At 48.9% G+C, this 25,116-nt stretch overlaps 1 long non-coding RNA gene across 1 annotated transcript in view; it reads right to left on the bottom strand.

The window, feature by feature from the left end:
• Positions 1–25,116, bottom strand: part of LOC310766731 — a 159,208-nt gene that overhangs the window by 34,453 nt on the left and 99,639 nt on the right. The gene's annotated exons all lie outside the window — the stretch shown is intronic.

Here is a 25,116-nt window from a genome sequence, read left to right as displayed (position 1 = left end):
CGAGGACCTCGCCAATCCTCGCCATCCGACGGCGTCCCGAAGGCGCACGCGGGGGGGGGGGGGCGGCGGGTGGAGGTGGGAATCGATGGGATGCCAGAGGACTTCTCCAATTCCGCCCCCCACCACGGCGTCCCCAAGGCGCAGGGGGAATCGACGGGGATCCTAGGACCTCGCCAAAACTCCTTTCCCACGGGGTGCAGCACCTTTGCCAATGTTTTCAACGTCGTTCAGTGTGAAGTCATCCGAGCCGTCTTGCTCCAGGGCCGGGATCCCGTCCTCCCACCGCAGCCCCGGCTTCGCCCTCGACGGGGCGATGCGGCAGCCCCCGATCTCCGCGGCGTCCCTGGGCGCTACACGCGCGTGGGTCTCCTTCACGCGGGTCCGTTGGTAGATGCAAGCTGAAAACACGTGGCGGGGGACGCGGCCCCCACAGCTCTGGGTGAGTGGAGAGGCGTGGAGATCTTTTCTCTGGATTTCCTAAGAGATCTCCCACTTTTCCTGCCTCGGGCTTCCGCGTCGGACCAGTTTTCAGGGACTCTGAACACTCAGGGATGTAATGACGAGGGTGTCTCTGAGCATGTGTGGAGAGCGCTGCTGCTTCGCTCTTTCTCTGCGACGATTGCTGGAGGATTTTCAGGCAAAACCCACAGTTCTCTTTTCACGTTGCCTCCAGACGGTCACTGTTTCGTGTGGGAGGGATTCAGGTACATATCCAAAATTTAGTTTAGTGCAATTAAAGTAGATGAAAAAGGGTTCTGCTACCACAGCCCTTCCTTGCTTGCTTGCATAAAAGAAATGGATTATTTGGATCATCAGTATGCGGATGATACCCAGCTCTACCTCTCTTTTAAATCAGAACCAGTGAAGGCGGTGAGGGTCCTGTGTGAGTGCCTGGAGGCGGTTGGAGAACGGATGGCGGCTAACAGATTGAGGTTGAATCCTGACAAGACAGAAGTACTGTTTTTGGGGGACAGGAGGTGGGCAGGTGTGGAGGATTCCCTGGTCCTGAATGGGGTAACTGCGCCCCTGAAGGACCAGGTGTGCAGCCTGGGAGTCATTTTGGACTCACAGCTGTCCAGGGAGGCGCAGGTCAATTCTGTGTCCAGGGCAGCTGTTTACCAGCTCCATCTGGTACGCAGGATGAGACCCTCCCTGCCCGCGGACTGTCTCGTCAGAGTGGTGCATGCTCCGGATATCTCCCCCTTGGACTACTGCAATGCGCTCTACGTGGGGCTACCTTTGAAGGTGACCCGGAAACTAGAACTAATCCAGAATGTGGCAGCTAGACTGGTGACTGGAAGCGGCCACCGAGACCACATAACACCGGTCTTGAAAGACCTACATTGGCTCCCAGTACGTTTCCGAGCACAATTCAAAGTGTTGGTACTGACCTTTAAAGCCCTAAACGGCCTTGGTCCAGTAAACCTGAAGGAGCGTCTCCACCCCCATCGTTCTACCCGGACACTGAGGTCCAGCGCCGAGGGCCTTCTGGTGGTTCCCTCACTGCGAGAAGCCAAGTTACAGGGAACCAGGCAGAGGGCCTTCTCGGTAGTGGCGCCCTCCCTGTGGAACGCCCTCCCACCAGATGTCAAAGAGAAGAACAACTACCAGACTTTTAGAAGACTTCTGAAGGCAGCCCTGTTTAGGGAAGCTTTTAATGTTTGATGTATCACGGTATTTTAATATTTTTTTGGAAGCCGCCCAGAGTGGCTGGGGAAGCCCAGCCAGATAGGCGTGGTATAAATAAATTATTATTATTATTATTATTATTATTATTATTATTATTATTATTATAGCATATAGGTAGCAATCACTATTTATCCTCCTGCGCTTTTAAAGGATATTGCTGGACCTCAAACCCGCATCTGCATAATTGAAAGGGAAAGTTTTGGGGTCCAGAAGAGGGAGCCCTTTTCTCAGCCCTTGATTAACTTTATGAGGGCTAAGGAATTGGTACTATTTTGTTCTCATTGTCTTTGGGGAGAAAGCTCTTCTTTTAAGCACCAACAAATAGCCGGCAGAATGAAACTCTGATGACATCTTGTAACACCACATAAGATTTCTGACTTATCCCTTCTCATGGTTTGGTAAATTATTGCCAGAATGCTAAGCAAACATTGGCCCAAGTCTCTAGAAAACATCTTATAACGGAAGTAGCCACTCAAGAGCTCATAAAATCCACATCGTCTTATAAATGCCTCTTACACAAACATACCCTGGAATATAACAGAACTCAGTGGGAGGCCTTGCATATGGCTACTAGAGAAAGGAATGAGCCTAGACTTTCAGATATTTCTGCCCATATCCCAGCTGAGACGAGAGGGATCATTGGAGCCCAGATTTCAACTGATGACTGGACCAATTACAGTGGTACCTTGGTTTACGAACTTAATCCGTTCTGGAAGTCCGTTCTTAAACCAAAGTGTTCTTAAACCAAGGTGTGCTTTCCCATAGGAGCGGGGGACTCAATTTACAAATGGAACGCACTCAACAGGAAGCGAAACAAGGCAAAGTTCACAAACCAAAACATCTCCTTCTGGGTTTGCAGCTTTCTCAATCCAAGTTGTTCATAAACTAAGCTGTTCTTAAACCAAGGTACCACTGTATTATTTTCCTAAATCATACAGTTCTCCATCAGTTTCTGAGCTTTGCGTAGACCGTGGAGTTTCTCTTCTTTGGGATCCAATGCAGGTGGCGCTGTGGTCTAAACCACAGAGCCTAGGGCTTGCCGATCAGAAGGTCGGCGGTTCAAATCCCCGCGACGGGGTGAGCTCCCGTTGCTCGGTCCCTGCTCCTGCCAACCTAGCAGTTCGAAAGCACCTCAAAGTGCAAGTAGATAAATAGGTACCACTCCGGCGGGAAGGTAAACGGCGTTTCTGTGTGCTGCTCTGGTTCGCCAGAAGCGGCTTAGTCATGCTGGCCACATGACCCGGAAGCTGTACGCCGGCTCCCTCGGCCAATAAAGCGAGATGAGTGCCACAACCCCAGAGTCATCTATGACTGGACTTAATGGTCAGGGGTCCCTTTACCTTTACCTTTAACCTCATAGTTGGGTTGTGACTCCACAACAGTGATCAGAGGAGGAATGACCGCTAGGAGAACAGAGAGAAGAAACGCCATGGTGCATCTGCAGCAACACAACTGGACACCTTCTTCTGCCCCAGCTGCAACTAAACATGTCTCTCCAGTATCGGTCTCAACAGCCACAGCAGGCGGTGTAACCTTCCAACTGTTTGACTTCACCCCCAAAGGCACATCCTCCTCTATTTGTCTCTCGAGACAGACAGGTGCCAACCAACAACCTCGCACCAAGTTAAATCACTGATTGGTCTGATTAAACCTAATAAGGCTCCCAAGTCAACATTTCTTACCCCCCCCCCGAAATGTTTAAAACCTACTTCAACTGGTGGACTCCTGTCCTTGCTAAGCTGTTACACCGAAATCACTCTGACTGGCTCAGTTCCTCCAGGTTGGAAATTGTAGTACAGCGGACGCTCAGGTTGCGTACATGATCCGCGTGGGAGGCACGTTCGCAACCCGCAGCACCATGTCTGCGCACACGCGGGTCACGATTCGGTGCTTCCGTGCATGCGCAAAGCGCGATTTTGTGGTTCTGCACATGTGCGAGCACCGAAACCCGGAAGTAACCCATTCCGGTACTTCCGGGTTCGGCGAGGTGCGCAACCCGAAAACGCACAACCTGAAGCGTCTGTAATGACTGTATATCCTATTTTTTAAAAGGATCACAGAGGGCCTTCTCGGTAGTGGCGTCCTCCCTGTGGAACACCCTCCCACCAGATGTCAAAGAGAACAATAACTACCAGACTTTTAGAAGACATCTGACGGCAGCCCTGTTTAGGGAAGCTTTTAATGTGTGATGTATTACAGTATTTTAATATTTTTTGGAAGCCGCCCAGAGTGGCTGGGGAAGCCCAGCCAGATGGGCGGGGTAAAAACAATTTATTATTATTATTATTATTATTATTATTATTATTATTATTATTATTATTTCATTCCCAGAATCACAGACCACTCAGGCTGTTGGAGACCTCTTCTGTGTGAAGAGCAAGCTAGTTTTTGGAATTTCTGTTCCGCCATTGATCGCTGCTAGACTTTGTCCCAACTACTTGGGAAAGCAGTTGAAAACCATGTGAGGCTCTTTGCTGTGTCTGTTGACCTGGCATCATCAGTTGACCCCCAGTCCCGCTTGAAGATAGCCACAGCCTGGGAGTTCCCCTCCTACCTGGGCAAGTGGAAGGGGTCAAAGGACAGCAGCAATGTCCTGAGCTACAAAAAATAATGTCAACGAGTCTTAAAGACACTTTTTCCCTTCCTGCGGCAGACACACCCTCTTGAAAAACAAGCGATGATCAAACCGTTGCCTCGCCGGAGGTTTATTGGGACGGGCGCCATCTGTTAGAGTTGCCACGTATTGTCACCTGAAGAATAACCATCTTCCTTCCAAAAGAAAGTTTGCTCAGGGCTGCAACTGTCATCCCAGGGCTCAGTCTGAGCAAGGACCCATCAGCACGCAAGCCTTGGCTTCTTCTTATTATTATTATTATTATTATTATTATTATTATTATTAAATAATAATATTTAAATAATTTTATTATTTAAACCCCGCCCATCTGGCTGGGCTTCCCCAGCCACTCTGGGCGGCTTCCAACAAAATATTAAAATACTGTAATACATCAAGCATTAAAAGCTTCCCTGAACAGGGCTGCCTTCAGAAGTCTTCTAAAAGTCTGGTAGTTGTTGTTCTCTTTGACATCTGGTGGGAAGGTGTTCCACAGGGAGGGTGCCACTACCGAGAAGGCCCTCTGCCTGGTTCCCTGTAACTTGGCTTCTCACAGTGAGGGAACCACTAGAAGGCCCTCGGTGCTGGACCTCAGTGTCAGGGCAGAACGATGGGGGAGGAGACGCTCCTTCAGGTATACTGGGCCGAGGCCGTTTAGGGCTTTAAAGGTCAGCACCAACACTTTGAATTGTGCTCGGAAACATACTGGGAGCCAATGCAGATCTCTCAGGACCAGTGTTATGTGATCTCTGCGGCCGCCCCCAGTCACCAGTCTAGCTGCTGCATTCTGGATTAGTTGTAGTTTCTGGGTCACCTTCAAAGGTAGCCCCACGTAGAGCGCATTGCAGTAGTCCAAGCGGGAGATAACCAGAGCATGCACCACTCTAGCGAGACAGTCTGTGGGCAGGAAGGGTCTCATCCTGCGTACCAGATGGAGCTGGTAAACAGCTGCCCTGGACACAGAATTGACCTGCGCCTCCATGGACAGCTGTGAGTCCAAAATGACTCCCAGGCTGCGCACCTGGTCCTTCAGGGGCACAGTTACCCCATTCAGGACCAGGGAGTCCTCCACACCCGCCCGCCTCCTGTCCCCCCAAAACAGTACTTCTGTCTTGTCAGGATTCAATCTCAATCTGTTAGCCGCCATCCATTAAGAGACCACCTCTGTAAAAACATCATGCGGCTTTCCTTCTCCAGCTGTGAAGTGGTTCCCGGTTGGTGTCATGGTTCGAGTGCTCGACTGGGACTTGGGAGACTTGGGTTCAAATCCCCCCTCACCAAACTTGGGCCAGCCAGTCCCCATTGCTCCGAGCCTGGCCCACCTCGCAGGATTGGGGTGAGGATAAAATGAGAGGGAGGGGAAGAAGAAAGTATGCTTCCTTGAGCTCCTTGGAGAACCAGCGGGGTAGGAATTTAAATAATAAGGGAATGACCCGGAAGAGAGACACGGGCTTCTGAAAAGGAAGGCAAGTTGGGACAAATGAAGATGGCATCATCTCAACCTCAGAGGGATCTGGGGTGCCAACATCTGAGGGTATTATGTAGGTGTCTTGGAGTGGGTTTGGGGGCTGCAGTTTTGGAGGAGATGCACAGAGGCAGTTGGGAAACCTGTTAGGTGGGTGATACCCTGTATTTTGGGACACAGCCCACCCACCCTCTGATTTCACTATCTGCTGGGGTATAGGAAGAATTAAAGGAGGGGCAGATGTTTGCTGAGTGGCTGGTGTGGGTTTCTTTTAGGGTGATGTATATATTTAGAAGGGACACGGGTGGCGCTGTTGGTTAAACCACAGAGCCTAGGGCTTGCCGATCAGAAGGTCGGCGGTTTGAATCCCCATGACGGGGTGAGCTCCCGTTGTTCAGTCCCTGCTCCTGCCAACCTAGCAGTTCGAAAGCATGTCAAAGTGCAAGTAGATAAATAGGTCTGGCGGGAAGGTAAACGGTGTTTCTGTGCGCTGCTCTGGTTTCGCCAGAAGCGGCTTAGTCATGCTGGCCACATGACCTGAAAGCTGTACGCCGGCTCCCTCGGCCAATAAAGCGAGATGAGCGCTGCAACCCTAGAGTCGTCCATGACTAGACTTAACGGTCAGGGTTCCCTTTACCTTTACCTTGATGGGAATTGTAGTCCCAAACATCTGGAGGGCCGGAGTTTGCCTATGCCTGGTCTAAACCTCTTTTAAGGTTACCCAACTTGGTGGTCTTCCTTGCCTCCTGTGGGAGGGATTCCATGGTTTAACTATGTGCTGAGTGAAGAAGGACCTCCTTTTATGTGTGTTGGCTATGGGGCATCACAGAGTTCTGGATTTGTTAAGTGTTGTGGGCTGCGTATGAACTTTTGAAAAGTATGCAACAACATTGCCCTGAGCTCCACTCAAAATGCGCCAAGAAGATGGATATAAGTTGGCCAACTTCAATGTTCTGCCCAGGAGACTTTTTCATAACAAAAGCTGAGCTCTGAGGATTTCTTAAGGGAGTTTGTTATCATCTGGGTTACTGTGGCTGCAGCCCTGCTCCTTTAAATCATGGGGATTCACAAGCTGTCATGAAACCCCAGCCTGATCCTATGACTTGTGAGTGAAGCTTAAACAGGACAGGCAGACTTGCTGGAGGTCTTTTGCACAGAAAAGGGATGGGAATTGAGCAGCAGGAACATAAGAGCATAAGAACAGCCTTTTGGATCAGGCCACTAGCTTGATCTATAATAATAATAATAATAATAATAATAATAATAATAATAATAATAATAATTTATACCCCGCCCATCTGGCTGGGTTTCCCCAGCTACTCTGGGCGGCTTCCAACACAATATTAAAAGACAGTAATGCATCAAACATTAAAAGTTTCCCTGAACAGGGCTTCCTTCAGATGTCGTCTAAACGTCTGGTAGTTGTTGTTCTCTCTGGTGGGAGGGCGTTCCACAGGGAGGGCACCACCACCGAGAAGGCCCTCTGCCTGGTTCCCTGTAACTTAGCTTCTCTCAGTGAGGGAACCGCCAGAAGGCCCTCGGAGCTGGACCTCAGTGTCCGGGTAGAATGATGGGGGTGGAGACACTCCTTCAGGTCTACTGGACCTTTGAGGCCGTTTAGGGCTTTAAAGGTCAGCAACAACAATTTGAATTGTGCTCGGAAGCGTACTGGGAGCCAATGTATATCTTTCCGAGCACAATTCAAAGTGTTGGTGCTGACCTTTAAAGCCCTAAACGGCCTCGGTCCAGTATACCTGAAGGAGCGTCTCCACCCCCATCATTCTGCCCGGACGCTGAGGTCCAGTGCCGAGGGCCTTCTGGCAGTTCCCTCATTGCGAGAAGCAAAGCTACAGGGAACCAGGCAGAGGGCCTTCTCGGTAGTGGCGCCCGCCCTGTGGAACGCCCTTCCAGCAGATGTCAAAGCGGTAAATAACTACCTGACATTCAGAAGACATCTTAAGGCAGCCCTGTTCAGGGAAGTTTTTAACGTGTGATATTTTACTGTATTTTTGGTTTCTATGGAAGCTGCCCAGAGTGGCTGGGGAGGCCCAGCCAGATGGGCGGGGTATAAATAAAAAAATATTATTATCATTATTATTCAAGACCAGTGTTATATGGTCTCGGTGGCCGCTCCCAGTCACCAGTCTAGCTGCCGCATTCTGGATTAGTTGTAGTTTCCGGGTCACGTAGCGCAGATTTAAACTATGGAACTCCCTGTCACAGGAACTGCAGGAATGGGGAACACTCCTGTGTCCTGTGCCCCATGTAGAGAGCATTGCAGTAGTCCAAGCGGGAGATAACCAGAGCATGCACCACTCTGGCGAGACAGAGAGTGGGAAGGGAGGGTCTCAGCCTGCGTACCAGATGGAGCTGGTAGACAGCCACCCTGGACACAGAATTGACCTGCGCCTCCATGGACAGCTATGAGTCCAGAATGACTCTCAGGCTGCACACCTGGTCCTTCAGGGGCACAGTTACCCCATTCAGGACCAGGGAGTCCTCCACACCAGCCCGCCCCCTGTCCCCCCAAAACAGTACTTCTGTCTTGTCAGGATTCAACCACAATCTGTTAGCCGCTATCCATCCTCCAACCGCCTCCAGCATCCTGTTTTCACAGTGGCCAACCAGATGCCTCTATTGGGAAACCAGCAAGCAGGATCCGGCCACAGGAGTGCTCCCAATTCCTGCAGTTCCTGTGGCAGGGAGTTCCATAGTTTAAATCTGCGCTACATGAAGAAGAACTTTCTTTCATCTGTCCCAAATCTTACATTATTCTGCTCCATGTGGTGTAGTGGTTAAGAGCGGTAGTCTCGTAATCTGGTGAACCGGGTTCGCGTCTCCGCTCCTCCACATGCAGCTGCTGGGTGACCTTGGGCTAGTCACACTTCTCTGAAGTCTCTCAGCCTCACTCACTTCACAGAGTGTTTGTTGTGGGGCAGGAAGGGAAAGGAGATTGTGAGCCGCTTTGAGACTCCTTTGGGGAGTGATAAAGCGGGATATCAAATCCAAACTCCTCCTCCTCCTCCAGTGTTACGAGAGAGGGAGAAGAACTTTCCTCCGGCCACTTTCTTTTTAATTTTTATAAACTTCTATTGTGTCGCCTCTTACTCATCTTTTCTCTAAACGGAAAAATCCCAAATGCTGAAACTTCCCCCCTTAGGAGAGTCGCTCTGTCTCCTTCATCATAGATCCTGTAGCACATATATAAATTGCTACTCTAATCTCCAAGCTCGAGCCTTCATAATCTGGGGGAACGGACTTTCCCATGCCCTATTCATTGCTTGAAAATTCCCTCCCCACAGCTGGTTGGGGTTTTTTTTTTGCCCGGGTGCCCAGTGACTCATCCAGAGACACAGCAGACCCCTCCTCCAGGGGCAATTAATTCTGTGGCACCAAATGCACTGAATGACCCCGGCACGCCCGATGCGAAGAGCACCAGAACTGCCCACTTCCAGCGGAGGCTAATTGTTTGAAGGTCAGGAGAAAGTGAATCACACGGATGCAGTTTGAGCTCAGGAGAAACGGGATATTTATTTCTTGTTTTGCTGCCTCGTGGGCACACTGGCCGTTATCCCAGGGGCATGGAGGGCGAGAATGTGACTGATCTAACCTTTTTAAGCTGGGAGAGTTAAATTAAGATGGGTAGCACGGTAGGAAATGATTGTGGTGGGATGTGGACCAGGGATTTCCTGACTCACAAATTTAGCATCTTACAGCCGTGGGGCTGGTGCTGCTACTGAAATAATTCAATGAACCCAACCCAGAGGTGGAGATAGAGGCAGCCACAGTGGGAGAAGCAATGAATGACTTGAGTTAATCATATCCCAAACAGAATCGGGAAGCTGCTTGGAGAGCAGAGAATAGGATGAGGTTGAATCCTGACAAGGCAGAAGTACTGTTTTTTGGGGGGCAGAGGGCAGGCGGGTGTGGGGGACTCCCTGCTCCTGAATGGGGCAACTGTGCCCCTGAAGGACCAGATGCGCAGCCTGGGAGTCATTTTGGACTCACAGCTGTCCATGGAGGCGCAGGTTAATTCTTTATCCAGGGCGGCTGTCTACCAGCTCCATCTGGTACGCAGGATGAGACCCAACCTGCCCGCAGACTGTCTCGCCAGAGTGGTGCATGCTCTGGTTATCTCCTGCTTGGACTACTGCAATGCGCTCTCCATGGGGCTACCTTTGAAGGTGACCTGGATACTGCAACTAATCCAGAATGCGGCAGCTAGACTGGTGACTGGGAGCGGCTGCGAAGACCACATAACACCGGTCCTGAAAGACCTACATTGGCTCCCAGTACATTTCAAAGCACAATTCAAAGTGTTGGTGCTGACCTTGAAAGCCCTAAATGGCCTCGGCCCAGTATACCCAAAGGAGCATCTCCACCCCCATCTTTCTGCCCGGACACTGAGGTCCAGCTCCGAGGGCCTTCTGGCGGTTCCCTCACTGCAAGAAGTGAGGCTACAGGGAACCAGTCAGAGGGCCTTCTCGGTAGTGGCACCCGCCCTGTGGAACGCCCTCCCATCAGATGTCAAAGAAATAATCAACTATCTGACGTTTAGAAGACATCTGAAGGCAGCCCTGTTTAGGGAAGTTTTTAATGACTGATGTTTTAATGTATTTTAAATCTTTTGTTGAAAGCCGCCCAGAGTGGCTGGGGAAATGCAGCCAGATGGGCAGGGTAAAAATAATAAAATTGCTGTTGTTGTTGTTGTTGTTGTTGTTGTTGTTACAGTATTATTAGTATGGGAGTACGCTTGCTGTGACAAAAAAAAACAACCCTAATTAAAATCTCTTACTTCACAGAGATTATCCCATGAAGCATGTAGAATCTACTGTGACAAAATTGGCCGAAAGTCCAGAACATACATACATGACCTAATTAGTCCAGCATCCTGTTCTCACAGTGGCCAACTAGATGCCTCTATTGGGAAACTAGCAAGCAGGATCCGACCACAGAAGCGCTCTCCATTCCTGCAGTTGAACTGAAATACAATTAAGAAGTATATTAATAGTGAAACACTGTATATAGAAATGAGCAAATCAGTGATATTTTAGGGAGCAGGCTAGCAGGTGGGATCCATGACTTACATCAGAGGAGCCTACACAACATAAAACACTGTTTATTCTATTTGTTTTTTATCTTATATTTTGGAAATGTATGTCCAGTTTTTCCCCCTTTAATTATTTTTGGGGCCCCCAAGAGAGCAGGGCCCTAAGCTATAGCTTGTTTAGCTTCTGTGTAAATCCGGCACTGGTTAGGAAATGCTTTTTGAACACTTGAAAAGTATTATACGAAACTTAGCAACAACAAAAATCCTGGGTTGGCTCAAGGTGTGTCATTTCCCTCATCTGTCAAATGCTGCCACCTATGGGGTGAAATCATTAATATTGCTGTAATATCCAGCAAAATAGCTAAGGCCGTGGTTAGCAATTTGCTAAGTATACTGTGTTGTTGTAGTTTAGTCATTTAGTCGTGTCCGACTCTTCGTGACTCCATGGACCAGAGCACGCCAGGCCCTCCTGTCTTCCACTGCCTCCCGCAGTTTGGTCAAACTCATGCTGGTAGCATCGAGAACACTATCCAACCATCTCGCCCTCTGTCGTCCCCTTCTACTTGTGCCCTCCATCTTTCCCAACATCAGGGTCTTTTCCAGGGAGTCTTCTCTTCTCATGAGGTGGCCAAAGTCTTGGAGCCTCAGCTTCAGGATCTGTCCTTCCAGTGAGCACTCAGGGCTGATTTCCTTCAGAATGGAGAGGTTTGATCTTCTTGCAGTCCATGGGACTCTCAAGAGTCTCCTCCAGCACCAGAATTCAAGTATACTGTAGACCCCTTGTTTTTCAAAAGCCAAGGCATGGACCCCCTACTTTGGAAAATTCTGGTATCTCTAAGGAAGTTTTTTTTTAAAAAAATGTGAATGGTGCCACGGAACCCCTTGGTAGTGTTACAGAAATTACTGTTGGGGGGGCACATCTTTAAAGTTGTTAAATCTTACAAATATTATGCATAAATGTATCCTTTCAACTTGACAGCTCAGGGAAGTTTTGGTTGTTGTTTAGTTGTTTAGTCGTGTCCGACTCTTCGTGACCCCCTGGACCAAAGGGTTGCTCAGAGTCTTGCATAACTCCTTCCTTTCCCAAGAAATAGCAAAATGAGAAAAATGATGCAAAGCACTTAAGTCCAGCTGCATCAGGCCATAGTCCCATCTAGTACAGCATGAAGTTCTCATGGTGGCCAGTCAGCTGCCCCATGAGAAACTTGCAAGCAGGGTCTGAGCAGAAGAGTGTGTCTTCCCAGCTTGTGATTCCCAGCAGCTGGTGCATGCTGCAAAATGAGATCAGTGGCACATCTTTGTCTGTGGTTGTTGTTTAGTCGTTTAGTCGTGTCCGACTCTTTGTGACCCCCTGGACGAGAGCACGCCAGGCACTCCTGTCTTCTACTGCCTCCCGCAGTTTGGTCAGACTCATGTTGGTAGCTTCGAGAACATTGTTCCACCATCTCGTCCTCCGTTGTCCCCTTCTCCTTGTGCCCTCCATCTTTCCCAACATCAGGGTCTTTTCCAGGGAGTCTTCTCTTCTCATGAGGTGGCCAAAGTATTGGAGCCTCAGCTTCACGATTTGTCCTTCCAGTGAGCACTCAGGGCTGATTTCCCTAAGAATGGATGCATTTGATCTTCTTGCAGTCCATGGGACTCTCCAGAGTCTCCTCCAGCACCAGAATTCAAAAGCATAATTCAGGGAAGTTACCTAGCTTTAAAAATCATATAAAATCAACTCCTTTGCCAGTTTCCTTTATTCCACCATCAATTTGCTTCATTGGCCAAAGACTTGGAAACCACTTGGTCCCCGCCATAATCCCTCAAGCAGGAGGTCAGGTACTCACAGGAAGGTACTCACAGGTGTCAAATCGCTGGGCAAAGGCACTCCTCAGGCCTTGCCCAGGTGGCAGACTAAGCAAACCAAAGTACTATTGTCCCTTTGTAGTAGGTGCTTAGAATGTACTTCCCAATACATATCCTGTATCCGCCTGTTGCCCCAACACATTCCTCCTATGTTAATCATGTATGTTGTTGTTGTTGTTTAGTCATTTAGTCGTGTCTGACTCTTTGTGACCCCCTGGACCAGAGCACGCCAGGCACTCCTGTCTTCCACTGCCTCCCGCAGTTTGTTCAGACTCATGTTTGTAGCTTCGAAGACACTATCCAACCATCTCGTCCTCTGTCGTCCCCTTCTCCTTGTGCCCTCCATCTTTCCCAACATCAGGGTCTTTTCCAGGGAGTCTTCTCTTCTCATGTGGTGGCCAAAGTATTGGAGCCTCAGCTTCAGGATCTGTCCTTCCAGTGAGCACTCAGGGCTGATTTCCTTCAGAATGGAGAGGTTTGATCTTCTTGCAGTCCATGGGACTCTCAAGAGTCTCCTCCAGCACCATAATTCAAAAGCATCAATTCTTCGGTGATCAGCCGAATCATGTATAACCCTCCCCTTTTCTGATGTAGCAATGATGTAGTGATGATGATGCTTAATGAACTGCATGCTGGGATAAGATAGAAACTTTTAAAAGTCCTTGTCACCCCATCCTCGGGGTTCAAAATTCCTCTTTGAACCTATAATAATAATAATAATAAATTTTTATTTATACCCCGCCCTTCCTGGTTCAAAAACCGGGCTCAGGGTGGCTAACAACAAATCTAAAACACTTAATTATTAAAACAGCTTAAAATACAGGATAAAAACATGAATAACAATAAAATTCAAAAATCAATTAGATAATCCCCAGGGCTAGCTGGCTAAATTGGTCCTACTTGGGCCAGCGAGGAGGCAGGGGAGAATTAGCTGTGGGGTCTCAGAGCGGGTGATCTTCATAAAAGGTGAGGGGGAGGAAAGAGAAGGGAAATAAAAGATCAGGCTGAATTCAAATTAAAGGCCAGGCGGAATAGCTCTGTTTTACAAGCCCAACGGAAGGAGATTAAATCCCGAAGGGCCCTAGTTTCATGGGACAGAGCATTCCACCAGGTTGGAGCCATCACTGAAAAGGCCCTGGCCCTGGTGGAGGATTTGCTCCGGTTTGTGGCTGGACTCCTTCCTTTATTCTGCAGGGATCGTGGGCTCTGCCCAAAGCCTCGCACCTAGATTTTTCTGTAACAGTAAGATATGAGGACCGCTTCCCCCTGTGTCCATGGACCACCAGTTGGGAACCACTGGTGTAAAGCATAATCCTGGCAACATTCCAGTGGCGTAGCGTGGGGGGTGCAGGGGGGGCCGGCCGCACCGGGCGCAACATCTGGGGGTTAGGGTTAGGGGGCGCAAATCCACGGGTTAGGGGGCGCAAATCCACGGGTTAGGGGTGCAAATTACTTGCCTTGCCCCGGGTTCTGACAACCCACGCTACGCCACTGCAACATTCTGCCCCTTAACTGCTTTCAACAGGATACATTTAAGTGTGCAGTGGATGTCAGCTTTCCCCTACAGTTTCCAAAAACAAAGGCAAAAAATTCACCTGTGACTCATCAGCGTGATGCAGCAAAACGCGAGGGCTAGAATCCTGTTCTATTCAAAGGGCGGAAGGGCTATTCATTGTTGAGCTCTGGCCTGGGAAAAACAGCCTTCCTGGGAAGATTCTCTACAATAGAGAATCTTCAAGGTCTCGTCCTCATAAGAATCCCTGTTCAGTTGCAGCCACAGCCAAACAGAATGTGCCACACAGATTCGGCTGCACAGTATCACACACCTATTGTGTGGCTGAGGCCACAATCTTGATATGCGCAGCCCTGACACACGCAGGCAAAGGCACAGCCCTCTTCATGTCTTTATCTGCCCCACACCTGATATTCTGTGAAATGGACGTGTGATAGGAATTTTGAGGTCTTAGATATAGGTTAAATGTTCATAAGTGTACCAACCAAGCACGTACATAGATCAGCACAGGAAGACCGACCTGAAACCATTTTAATTCCCAAACTGACCAAATGTTTTCTCCGCAAGGTCAAAGGAAAATGGAAAAGCCGCCCCATTGTCTTTTCCTTCACAAATCCTGTCTTAAGGGCACATTTAAGATATGAATAGGTTCTCCCCCCCTTTTTAAATTAAAGATTTTCTTGATTTACAAAAGTATGCGCAATGTCTCTCTCGTATTTTTTTCTTCTTCCATGTAACATTTTTACAAATCAGTTTCATTTGTTGAGACATTAGGAAGAAAAGGGGGAAAGAGGTGGAGGGGGGGAAGATGGGTGGGGGTGGGGTCGGGTGGCGATGTTTCTATTTTACAGTGGTACCTCGGGTTACATACGCTTCAGGTTACAGACTCTGCTATCCCAGAAATAGTGCTTCAGGTTAAGAACTTTGCTTCAGGATGAGAACAGAAATCGTGCTCCGGCGGCACAGCAGCAGCGGGAGGCCCCATTAGCTAAAGTGGTGCTTCAGGTTAAGAACGGACCTCCGGAATGAATTAAGTTCTTAACCCAAGGTACCACTGTACTTACTATATGTAGGTTTTGGTGTCAGCGTTGCTTGTGCAGGTTCTTTGCTGTTCAGTTGTGTCTTGGTGGGTGAGAGAGTTTGGGTTGGCCTAGGGTGTGGTTATTCTTCTTTTTTCTTCTCTCTCCCTCTCTCTCCTCCCCTCCCTCTCTTCCTCTCTCTCTCTCTTCCTCTCTTCTCTCTCTCTCTCCTCCCTCTCTTCCTTTCCTCTCTCTCTCTCTCTCTCTCTCTCTCTCTCCCTCTTTCCTTTCCTTTCCTCTCTCTCTCTCTCTCTCTCTCCCTCTTTCCTTTCCTTTCCTCTCTCTCTCTCTCTCTCCCCCCTCTTTCCTTTCCTTTCCTCTCTCTCTCCTCTCTCCCTCTTTCCTTTCCTTTCCTCTCTCTCTCTCTCTCTCTCTCTCTCTCTCTCTCTCTCTCTCTCTCTCTCCCCCTCTTTCCTTTCCTTTCCCCCCCCCTCTCTCTCTCTCTCCCCCTCTTTCCTTTCCTTTCCTCTTCTCTCTCTCTCTCTCTCTCTCTCTCTCTCTCTCTCTCTCTCTCTCTCCCTTTCCTTTCTCTCTCTCTCTCTCTCTCTCTCTCTCTCTCTCTCTCTCTCTGTAACCTGTGATATTTTTCCACACTTCTCTTTCCTTTTTTCTGAAAGCACTGTTAATTTTAGAGAGAAGAAAATCAAACTGCACTTCACAAACACTCAAGTGATTTCGGTGGAGCTGAAATGGATGGTCTTGCCGCTTGCTAACATTACTCCCATGAACATTTTAAAACAGGAAATGCTGTTGCCACCAGAAGAGCAATCAAAGTCTGCCAGTGATTACTTAGTTGTTGAGTTTATTGCTTTGTTGTTCCTATTTATTGTACTTGTTATCTTTCTGCTGGAAACTTTGCTTTTTTTTAAAAAAAGGTGGCAATAGCAGGAGTGGAGGCAGCTCTAGACTCTGTCCCTACCTCATTTCTTCACTCTGAATAGCTCCCAATCAAAGTGGCTTTTGTCCCCAAACAATCCCAAATAAATGTTTGCCTGCATTTAAGGAGGTGGACTGATGTGTGCTAGCTAAAATAAATGAGCAAAATTCTGCATCGGGAAAAGCTGAATTCTGCAACCAGTTATGAATTCTGCGACCGTGTGTCATTCCTTTGCAAAATTTATTCTACTTTTTGCTAGCCACAAGGAAAGAACAAAACGGCACCAACACTCAGCCACTTCTCTGGCTTTAAGGAATAAGTGGGATATTCCAGGATCAAATCAGAAACCGGGATGGCTTCTGTAAATCTGGGACTGTCCCTGGAAAATAGGGACACTTGGAGGGGTGGCGCTGTGGTCTAAATCCTGAGCCTTCTGGGCTTGCCAGTGGCGTAGCGTGGGGTTGTCAGCACCCAGGGCAAGGCAAGTAATTTGCGCCCCCTAACCCCTAACCTGCTGCCGCCGCCAGCTTCTTCTTGCTGCTGCCTGGTCTGGTCTGGTGTGGTTCTCTCCCGTGCTCAGCGCTGCGCTGGGCGGCCGCTGCACTGTCCCTCCCCCAGATAGTCCCTCGCTCTCTCTCCGCACCGCACGCCTGGCACCCACCCCCTCCACAGTGGGCGGCGACCCGGCGGCTCGGATCGGATTCGCACAGCCAGCACTGCAGTGAGAGAGAGTGAGTGAGCCAGGTAGGGGCAGAGAGCTGCGAGTGCAAGCGCGCGCCCCCCCAGATGTTGCGGCCGGTGCGGCCGGCCCCCCCTGCACCCCCCACGCTACGCCACTGGGGCTTGCCGATCAGAAGGTCGGTGGTTCGAATCCCCGTGACGGAGTGAGCTCCCGTTGCTCTGTCCCAGCTCCTGCCAACCTAGCAGTTCGAAAGCACACCAGTGCAAGTAGATAAACATTCTGTGAATTTAAGTTTGGCCTCATTGAAGGGCAGTATTTTAATACTCCCATCATCCCTAGCTAACAGGACCAGTGGTCAGGGATGATGGGAATTGTAGTCCCTAAACAGCTAGAGGGAGAAGTTTGGCCACCACTGCTCTGAGGGGACGTCTCCCATGCTACCTTTCAAAGACATGAGAGTTTTTCCCCAGATTCATGTAAACTTAGGACTTTGCCTTATCCTGAATCAGGCTACGGGTTCATCCAGCTCAGTATTGTAAACACTGATCGGCAGCATCTCTCCTGGATTTCAGACGGGGGTCTCTACCTCCAGCCCTGCTTGGAGATGTATCTGGGGATTCAACCTGTGTCTTCCTCAACATACCGTATTTTTCGCCCTATAGGACGCACTTTTCCCCTCCAAAAATGAAGGGGAAATGTGTGTGCGTCCTATGGGGCGAATACAGGCTTTCGCTGAAGCTTGGAGAGCGAGAGGGGTCAGTGCGCACCGACCCCTCTCGCTCTCCAGGCTTCAGGAAGCTATCAGCAAGCCTGGGGAGCCCGCGGGAGTTCCCGCAGGGCTCCCTAGGCTGCAGACAGCAGCCTGCCGCCCGGGGCGCCCTGGAGCACAGCGCCCCATGCGCCGGGCAAACATCCGCAGCGTGGGGAGCCCTGCGGGAGTTCCCGCAGGGCTCCCTACGCTGTGGATAGCAGCCTGCCGCCCTGCTCGTGGGGCGCCCTGAATCAGAGCGCCTCGCGCGCCGGGGAGACATCGGCCAGCCCCACAAGCTCGGGGGACAGCGGGGAGGCGCAGCGCCGCCATCCCACTGTTCCCCGACCTGGTTTTGGGGGGGAAATAAAGGGTGGAAAATTCCTTTATTTCCCCCCAAAAAAACTAGGTGCGTCCTATGGGACGGAGCGTCCTATGGGACGAAAAATACGGTAATAAAGAGATGTATGCATTATTTCTTGAATAAGACAGGAATGTGCCCAAAAGATTGGATGCTTTTCATGGTATATAAAAGAGGCTAAATGTCAGCTGTTGCCAGATTCTGTGCAAGCACCCCAGTCGTTGGCAATCAGGCAATCAGAGGTTATTTATTATTATTGTTTATTTCACATATCATACACTGCTTGTTTGTAAAATAAAAAAGCGCTTTACAAAAGACATACAATTATCACGAAGGAAAACTGACAATAAGTTAAGACTTTCGAAAAGTTGCAATAGCAATAGACTAAAAACATTAAAGCTTGCATGAACTTTCTAAACATCTGGATAGGTTTGTCTAACAAGGATGTTTTTAGCAGGCGCCCAAAAGAGTACGGTGAAGGCGCTTGCCTGATAATCAAGTGGCAGGGAGTTCCAAAGTGTGGCCTCTGCCACACTAAAAGACTGAGTTCTTACAAGGGCGGAATGGGTATTACGTGGCACCTGGAACAGGACTAATTCCATCAATCAAAGCACTCACGGGACATGGGTGGCGCTGTGGGTTAAACCATAGAGCTTAGGACTTGCCGATCAGAAGGTCGGAGGTTCGAATCCCTGCAACGGGGTGAGCTCCCATTGCTCGGTTCCTGCTCCTGCCAACCTAGCAGTTCAAAAGCATGTCAAGTGCAAGTAGATAAATAGGTACCACTCTGTCAGGAAGGTAAACGGCGTTTCTGTGCGCTGCTCTGGTTCGCCAGAAGCGGCTTAGTCCTGCTGGCCACATGACCCGGAAGCTGTACGCCGGCTCCCTCAGCCAATAAAGCGAGATGAGCACTGCAACCCCAGAGGCGGCCACGACTGGACCTAATGGTCAGGGGTCCCTTTACCTTTACCAAAGCACTCAAGTGAGCTCATAAGGGGTAAGGTTATGAACCTCCTGACTGCTCAGTGGCAATATGTCAGCAAAAGAACATTGTACACCTGTCTCTTTAGATGCTTGTACATTATGAAAAGATACACACACACACACACATTTCCTGGAGGAGGCAGAGACACTTGGCAGAGCTCTCAGGGCTACTTGGGTCCTGATTTACAAACAAGCTAAAATTTGGCCCCCAAACCGGCTATCATCAGCCTTGTCTGCCTGCTTTTCCCATGGGAGTTTTGGAAAAATCAGAGCTTGGTAACCAGCAATCCTAACTGCTCCACGGCAAAGTGTCAGCAACAGAATATTGACAGCGGAGGAATGATGGACAGCCCTGCTGGAGCAGATTCCTGGCGATCGCCCCAGAGCTCTGGAACAAATACTCAGGTATATGTCCCTAGGAAATCCAGAGGTATACAGTACAGAGAGTTCCTTCTCATAGCTATTGCACTTAGCAGCCTTCAACAGACACATTTCCCCTGAACCTCTCGTGTTTTTTTAAAAAAGCAGCGATTAGTCATTGCATAAAGAAATCTATCCTTTTGTCTGCAGCAGACGAACAGCCAGGGGGCGCCGCTGACATGTTGAGAGACAGCAAGAAGAAAACCATGATCCGTGCGGGATGCACGTTCGCAACCCACAACGGCGCGTCTGCGGGTTGCGATTCAGTGCTCCTGCGCATGCGCAAAGCGTGATTTAGCGCTTCTGCGCATGTGTGACTGCCGAAACCTGGAAGTAACCCCTTCCGGTACTTCCGGGTTTCGGCGGTCCGTAACCCAAAAAAACGCAACCTGAAGCGTCTGTAACCCGAGGTATGACTGCACTGTATTTTAAATGTGATGCCGTCCATGTTTTTTTACGCTCCTTTTTTGTGCATCCATTCCCCCCAGTCCACCTGTCTCACTTTTAAAAACAGAAATAAAAAAATCATGGCCACCTAGCCCTTTCTTCAGAAGAGGATTTCTGCAATAGACTCGATGATGACCTTTAGGGTCCCTTACAAATCTATGTCAGGGAGTGGACCAGGGATCAGCAAACTTTTTCAGCAGGGGGCCGGTCCACTGTCCCTCAGACCTTCGGGGGGGCCGGACTATATTTTTTTTGGGGGGGGGGGAAATGAACGAATTCCTGTGCCCCACAAATAACCCAGAGATGCATTTGAAATAAAAGCACACATTCTACTCATGTAAAAGCACGCTGATTCCCAGACCGTCCGTGGGTCAGATTCAGAAGGCTGGGCTGGATCCTGCCCCCGGGCCTTAGTTTGCCTACCCATGGACTGGACTAAGGAGGGATGGTGAGGACCGCCCCCCCTCTTCCCGAACCTTCTTGAGGAGGACAGTTTAGATTTTAGAACAGTGGGTTGCAGAAGGTACTGTATTTTTCGCTCTATAGGACGCACCCGACCATAGGACGCACCTTGTTTTAGAGGGGGAGAACAAGAAAAAAAAATTCTCCCCCTCTCTGCTCAGCGCCCCTTCAGCGAAGCGGTAGGAGAAACAGAGCCCCTTCCATTTCTCCTCCCGCTTGGCTGAAGGAGCGCTGCGCAGCTCTCCCCCTCTGCTGAAGCCAGGAGAGTCTTGTTCTCCCGACTTCAGCAAAAGGAATCTGAAGCCTTTGGAGCGCAGCGCGAGGTCCTGCTGCGCTCCAAAGGCTTCAGGCGGCTATCCCTGAAGCCTGGAGAGCGAGAGGGGTTGGTGTGCACCGACCCCTCTCGCTCTCCAGGCTTCAGCGAAAGCAACGCAAAGCCTCCAGAGCGCGGAAGGAGCGCTCCCTCTGCGCTTCGGAGGCTTCACGTTGCTATCGCTGAAGCCAAGGAGCCTGCATTCGCTCCATAGGACGCACACACATTTCCCCTTAATTTTTGGAGGGGAAAAAGTGCGTCCTATAGAGCGAAAAATATGGTAATCATTCTGAGGCTGCTGAGGGGAGAAGCTGGGGAATATTGGGAGAGCAGCTGGAAGCAGCAGCAGCTGGGAGAGACAGCTGACAGATGCAGTGTCTTGAGAAAGCATTCCTAACCCCCCCCCCCTTCCAGGACCCGGCGTGCATTGAGAGTAGGAGAACAGAAGTGGAGGAATGGCAGATGAAGATGATGGACTTTATGGAGCTGGCCGACCTGACTGGAAGAATCTGCGAACAGAAAGAGGAGTACCACCAAGAAGAATGGAAGAAATTTAAGGACTACCGTATTTTTTGCTCTATAAGACTCACTTTTTCCCTCCTAAAAAGTAAGGGGAAATGTGTGTGCGTCTTATGGAGCGAATGCAGGCTGCGCAGCTATCCCAGAAGCCAGAACAGCAAGAGGGATTGCTGCTTTCACTGCGCAGCGATCCCTCTTGCTGTTCTGGCTTCTGAGATTCAGAATATTTTTTCTCTTGTTTTCCTCCTCCAAAAACTAGGTGCGTCTTGTGGTCTGGTGCGTCTTATAGAGCGAAAAATACGGTATTTACTTAAATATTCTAAGATAACACAAGTAGAATTACTAGTAAGTACCAAATTGGCCTAGGAGTTAAAAACGTTAAATTGCATAACATTATGGATAGAAGATAATTTGAAAAGAAAGAAAGATGTTAACTGATCAGGTTAATCTTATTTGAAAGCAGTATTGGAAAACTGCTACAATGAGCTATATGGAAACTCAGTCAGGGGGAATCGAAGTCATTTAACAATGATAACAAAATTGGGGTTTTAATAGGATAAATGTTTGTTTGTTTGTTTTTTATATTGGAATGTTTTTCTGTTATGTTTGTTATAAATTTGGAAAATTAATAAAAAAAATTGAAAAAAAAAAAAAAAAAGAGAGAGTAGGAGAACAGAAAGTTCAGAAGCAGAAAGCTCTGATCAGCCAGAGCAGGGATGACGTATAGTAGGTATAGCGGTCAACGTTTCCCTTTTTTTAATGGAAACTCCCTTATTTCAAATAGGATTCCTCACAAGAAAAGGGAAAAGTTGACAGCTATGATAGCAGGAGCAGGGCTGGATTTAGGTTTGATGAGGCCCTGAGCTACTGATGGTAACGGGGCCCTTTATATGTCCAGCTGTCCTTTGTCAACAACAAATTGTCCCCGTTTTTTGTGTTGAATATATGGTATATGGTAATATATGGACCTAATAGGTATCTGAAGCCATTTGCACATGTTGCCATGCAGCCAGTCCATGCAGAATGTAGGCACCCTATATATAGAAAGGAGGAAAGCAGTGATATTTGAGGGAGCAGGCTAGCAGGCAGGGCCCATTACTTACATCATAGCAGCCTATACAACACAAAACACTGTTGCTGTATGTAGCTTTCATTTTATTTGTTTTTTATCTTTTATTTTGGAAATGTACATCCAGTTTTTCCCCCTTTGATTTTTTTGGGGGGCCCCTCAAGAGAGTGGGGCCCTAAGCTATACAGTGGTACCTCTGGTTACATACTTAATTCATTCCGGAGGTCCGTTCTTAACCTTAAACTGTTCTTAACCTGAAGCACCGCTTTAGCTAATGGGGCCTCCTGCTGCTGCTGCGCCGCTGGAGAACAATTTCTGTTCTCATCCTGAAGCAAAGTTCTTAAACTGAAGCACTATTTCTGGGTTAGCGGAGTCTGTAACCTGAAGTGTATGTAACCTGAAGCGTCTGTAACCCGAGGTACCACTGTAGCTTGTTTAGCTTATATGTAAATCCGGCACTGAATAGGAGAGACAGAGGGCGTGGGACTTTTCTCGGAGCAACGCCATTACCTGAGAGGTGCCACCCCCCCCCCCGAATACTGAATAAAATAGAATGGGAAGAACGTCTTGTTTTCCCATTTCTGGCTGACAGCCGTGAGGGAGGGGGATCAGGTTCCCTACAGTTCTGTGAGGAAGATGTTCCTCTCGAGTAGCCCTTTTCAAACTCTGCTCCATCTGTTCTCACAGCTTCACACTCGGATTGTGTCCACAATACTCTGCATCCAGGGTATTCCCACGGCTGGTTTGGGAAATGGTGTTCCCGTGGCATTGGCCATGATCCGCATCTATCCTTTCCTTCCTTACGAAATGCTGCACTTTGATGCGTCGTTGTCCCCAAGCCAGCTTTGATCTAAATTGAGAAATTGAACAAGCTAGCTGCGTTTTAAGCTGGTGGCGCAAACACCGCCCTACTCCAGAGGTATCTACAGGCATATCTGCAAAGAGGGAATCCGTGCCTTTCCCTCCTGCTCCTGGGTAAGCATGGACTTCTCCTGATTTTGCTTTTCAGGTGGCACCCACACACTTTCCCCTCCAAAGCTCACCCTGACTCCACTCTGAATCTTCCAGCCTTTATGCGTCTGGATGAAAAACCATGCGCTTGCATTTCCAACAGTCGTTGGTTCTTGTCTTGTACATTTTAGCCAATTTACCTGATGTTCAGTACCATTTCGGGACGCGGGTGGCGCTGTGGGTTAAACCACAGAGCCTAGGGCTTGCCGATCAGAAGGTCGGCGGTTCGAATCCCCGCGAAGGGGTGAGCTCCCGCTACTCGGTCCCTGCTCCTGCCAACCTAGCAGTTCAAAAGCACGTCAAAGTGCAAGTAGATAAATAGGTACCGCTCTGGCGGGAAGGTAAATTGTGTTTCCATGCACTGCTCTGGTTTGCCAGAAGTGGCTTAGTCATGCTGGCCACATGACCCGGAAGCTGTATGTCGGATCCCTCGGCCAATAAAGCGAGATGAGCGCCGCAACCCCAGAGTCAGTCACGACTGGACCTAATGGTCAGGGGTCCCTTTACCTTTACCTAAGTATTATCTATACATCATTTTCATAACATGCTCTTTAAGAGCACTGGGAATGTAAAGAAAGGGAAGGTATCTTTTACCACATGTGGTGGACTTGTAAAGAGGTAAAGGCTTTCTGGGAAATGATATATAATGAGTTAAAGAAAATGATTTAAAATACTTTTGTTCAAAAACCAGAAGCCTTTTTATTGGGTATAGTGGGTGAAGAGATACCAAAGGAAGATAGAAGCCTCTTTATGTATGTAACAACTGCAACAAGAATTCCTTTAGCCCAACGAAAGAAGAGGGGCAGATGAAGATGATGGACTTTGCAGAACTGGCAAAACTGACAGGAAAAATCCGAAACCAGCATGATCAAGTATTCCAAAAGGACTGAAGTAAATTTATACGATATCTGAAAGATTATTGTAAGCAATTAACATCCCTAGCAGGGTTGTCTGAAGACTTGTAATGAGAAAATTTCTACCTTTCGATATTTATTTAAATTTTGAGTCAGTTTGTAACGAGTCTCATTAGAATTGGAAAACGTACAAATTGTAACGATGTAAAGGTTAATTTTGAAAGCCATGAGGTGGGAGGGAAGGAAGTCAACAGGCTCTAAAGAGCCAGGGTGGTAAAGTGGATAATAATGATGTGAATGTATATTATTAAAGGGAAAATAAATAAAAAATTAAAATATCGGGCGCTTGGCAGGTGTCTCAGACTAAACATTTCTTTGGCCAACTGAAGCAAACCAACCAGTCTTCCCAAGGTGAAAAACTGCTCCTGGGAGGGGGTGTGTTTGTGATTGCCAGAAGGACCAACCAATCGGCAAACACAAACAGGTTTCTTCGGAGCTTGGCCGGAACGGAACAAGGGGCACCTTCAGGGAGGCTTCACCCCTCAAACGACGCACGACTGGATGCGCCCCAATATTGCAGAACAATATGACGCCGTTGTGAAGTTTTATTTCCAACCTTTTTGTCAAGGGCTCCAACCCCTTTGATGTTTTCAGTTGTCCTTTCTCAGTCCCAGCCTGACTGATGCTTACCATTCCATAGCTTCCCCAGCAACGCTCACGATAGAATCGGAACTGTAGAATTGGAAGGGCATTCCCTTCCAATCAGTCCAACCCCCCACCATGCAAGCTAATAATTCGCTGGATGAAACCCAACATTGGCTTGATGACATCTGCACCATTCATGTATAAACCTGGGGGGGCATATTTAGCAGTGGCGTAGCGTGGGGGGTACGGGGGGGCGGCCGCACCAGGCGCAACATCTGGGGGGGCACTCGCACTCGCAGCTCTCTGCCCCTACCTGGCTCACTCACTCTCTCTCACTGCAGTGCTGGCTGTGCGAATCCGATCTGAGCCGCCGGGTCGCCGCCCACTGTGGAGGGGGTGGGTGCCAGGCGTGCAGTGCGGAGAGAGAGCGAGGGACTATCTGGGGGGAGGGACAGTGCAGCGGCCGCCC

This window comes from Podarcis filfolensis, assembly GCF_964270895.1.
Source record: "Podarcis filfolensis genome assembly, chromosome: 1".
NCBI classification, from domain to species: Eukaryota; Metazoa; Chordata; class Lepidosauria; order Squamata; family Lacertidae; genus Podarcis; species Podarcis filfolensis.
Note: the sequence above shows the minus strand (reverse complement) of the source record. Positions and strands in the feature narration are given on the sequence as shown.